This window comes from Adiantum capillus-veneris, chromosome 14 (genome assembly GCF_014529385.1).
Source record: "Adiantum capillus-veneris isolate H3 chromosome 14, ASM1452938v2, whole genome shotgun sequence".
Classification (NCBI taxonomy): Eukaryota; Viridiplantae; Streptophyta; class Polypodiopsida; order Polypodiales; family Pteridaceae; genus Adiantum; species Adiantum capillus-veneris.
Window position 1 is genome coordinate 52,178,056 of NC_140944.1, and position 3,469 is coordinate 52,181,524.

Sequence of the window (3,469 nt, forward strand, 5' to 3'; positions counted from 1 at the left end):
CTTCAATCAAGTAAGAGACAAGGGTACGGTGGCAATCGTTCAACATGTTTTCATGTTTGGACACATGTTTTCTACGAGGGATCACCAACCCAAGGGATTTTCCTTGTAATTGTATGTCCCTTGCATTTCAATGGTTTTGGTGGTAACAAAAAAATGGACTTTTTACATCTCACGGACTGTTTTGTTTCTATGTAGATGTTTTTCCTTCTAGCCTTGTGGAGGAGCAACCACTCTCGTGCCTTTCAGGCACATTTATGGCCATGCATGCAAGTCTTGGGGATATGCTCTTCTCCAACACAACTTCATCAAACCTTGCACGACAGAGGGTGTTCTTCTACACCCACAAGTACATTGTACCTACAGATGAGGAAGGCTACGGAGAGCTACAACCATTGGAGGCTACAACCTTACGTAGCATGGAGTGGCCAAAGCCAGATGCATTCACTATGATGTCTTTGAAAGCCAAGATTGTAGCTGAAGTGAGTGCATCATTAAAATTTGAAAAAGCCTCGCGTTCCGTTGGGCTTGGATGGTGTTGTCCTGCTCATGTCTTCGCTAGCATCTTTGGATCTTTGCCTTTCCATCATACAAATACTATGTATGTTTGCAAAGATCTACAATACGATACATTGGAAGCCATCCTTGGCGAGAAGTGGGGGTATCTTGAAGGACTTCACAACGGAGATCGCTTTCGGTGTCAGGTTGGAAGTTTCGGCATTGCTATCCGTTTCATCAAGGTGCACTCCACTCTTTACGTGCGGTACTTCTATGAAAGGTGGATGTGCAAGGTTGGTGAATGGATTCCATTGCAATCCACCGATGCTACAATTGAGGTATTTGATATTGCAATCAAATTGTCGAGTGGTGCCGTTGAAACCGTCCAAGTGAACAAGCATTGGACATTGGCCAATGTGCGGGAGCACTTAGTGATAATGGGTTAGAGCATGGAGAAGATACAAAATTTTGTATCGGACGACGTAAGGTGAATGATTTTTCTCTCTTAATTATGTTATATTTATGTTCTTTTGATTATTCCCTGCTCTAAGTTGTGTATGCTATTTTTTTTTTTTTTGCTAGATTGGTAGCCGCATGGAGAGCACGATTCAAATTGAAAAGGCGTGGACGACGGAAGAGAATTTGATTTTATCATTAGAGTAGTTATGGTTTGTACTTAAATTTTTTATAATATCACAATTGTAAGTTCAAGCAAATGGTTGTATCAAATTTTGGCAATGCACATTATCTTAAAGTTGTAGTGATGTGTTTTTTGAGTTAAATGATTGTAATTTAGTTTGTAAGTTTTTTATAACTTCTTGTTATTTGTGTTACTTTATGAAAATTGTTTAATATTTTATTTTTATTTTTTTTGGGGGGGGGGAGGGGGGGCGCGTGCTATATAAAGCCTCCTAAACCCTACCATTTTCACACTCTTTGCCTGTTCACACTCTCATTTGAGCTCCAACACTCTTTGCATTCCTACTTTAAGAGCTAGCATTATGGCATCCTCCTCCACCCCTCCCGAAGCCACGGCGTTACAACGCTTCCAAGCGTTTTTACAAACAACCGAGTGGCAAGATCGTGACAGTCTTCACAATTTCTTCACCCAATTCCTTGATGTAAATGCAACTATTCACCTAAACAACCAATCTTTTCAGCCTATCTTAGAATTTTTTGAATTTTACATTGACAAGTATGTTGTACCAATTGTCGGACAAGGGGAATTGTGGATTCCTTGCGATTTGCTTCGCTACATACACAAAGGCGATCGGCCTTTCACCCAGCGACTTCAACGATTTTGTGTAATTGCGGGTGAGGCAGGTCATTACATTGAAGATTCACGTTTGAAAAAGAAGAAGGCCAGCACCCAGTTTCTAAGTCGCTTGGCGACTTTTGTGTTTCTTCTTGCGGAGGAGCCTGAAAGATCTGAGGTGAGTTTGCCTCATTTGCGCCTTGGGGGTGTCGTCAAGGACACAAAGGAGCCCATTACAGCGCCCTGGGATGCAAGCAAAGAGGGCAATATTCTTGTCCTAACCTACCCAGGAGGTGTCATGGATGCCGCCAAATCCATGGGTGATGAGGGTGAAGAAGCATCCCTTAAGCCCGCTGCAGATGCGCCGGAGGAGACATTAACTCCGGAGGTTTTTTTTGAACACCTCTCCCCAATTGTGATAGATGGGGAGGAATATTTGTTTTTACACAATCTTGAAAAGACTTTTGACATCCGCATGGATGAGTGTCTGTCCATCCTCTGTGCCACTGTAGAGTCCTCTGCCATTGACCCCTCTTCCGATCCTTTGGATCGAAGCCTCCTTCCCCTTGGAGAGAGTGTGGTAGATACAGTGGAGTTGGCAATGGTGGCGGTGACAGATGCACCGCACTCATCTGTGTTGGAGGATGAGTTTGTAGCTACACGCACATTGCTTGAAGCCCAACGCACTTCTATGCCTGTTCATATAGATGAACTTGAGAGTGTCGCTATGGCTCCCAATTCATCTATTTCTCTTGACAGCAAAGGCATAAACGATGAAGACGACAAAAAACAAGAGGTATTAATTGATTTTTGTTTTGTGGTTACGTTAATTTTCATTGTTGCATTCTGAAATCTTATTTACTTATTGATTTCTTTGTAGAATGTTGTGGAGCTGGATGAGCATGCAGGTCGGGGAGGAGATGGTAGGCGCCAAGCTTTTGGATGGCAGTTGTCTCTTGCGCATTACCTTGGCAAGCTCCCCCAGGACGGCTTTGCGATAATCCACAAGGAGTACACTCCTTGTGGTCAATTTTGGGTGTCAATGATGAAAGCAATGAGCCGCATCCTATGCCTGTCAACCATATCTCAAGCCTCCCAAGTTATATATCTTGTAAATAAATCTTTGGCCAGTGTTGCATTTGCGACACACATTCGTGGTCGTGTGCTTTGTAACGTGGCCTTAAGCCAAGCTGTAGGTCTAAGCAATGTGGAACAAATTGCTTGGGATGTGCTGCACAAACAGCTTCCTTGCGCCCAAGAGCGCCGAGAAAACATTGCTCGCCATATCTTAGATGGCTCAAGCAGTCAATAGCTGCATAAATCTTGTAATTAACTCCTTCAAATATGTAATGAGATATATCACATCTTTGTACTTTGTTATTTCAAAATTCGAATGGAAATTGATTTTAACTGCTACTTTCCAACTTCTGTATTGAGTTTATGGTACGATAGATAGTATATGATTGGTTCTATCTTGTGATACACTTGTGTAATTCTCTGAATCAAAATATAGAGTTTTTTTCAGATAAATAACATCAATAAAAACATAATAACATTGTATTCTTATAATTTTAGCATAAAAAAGCTTTAATTAGGCTGTCTAGAGACCTGCCACAGAGGCGCGCGAGAAGTCAGAAGTAACATTTACTTTTGACTTCTCGCGCGCCTCTGCGGCAGACCTCTAGAAAGCCTAATTGAAGGTTTTTTAAGCAAAAATTA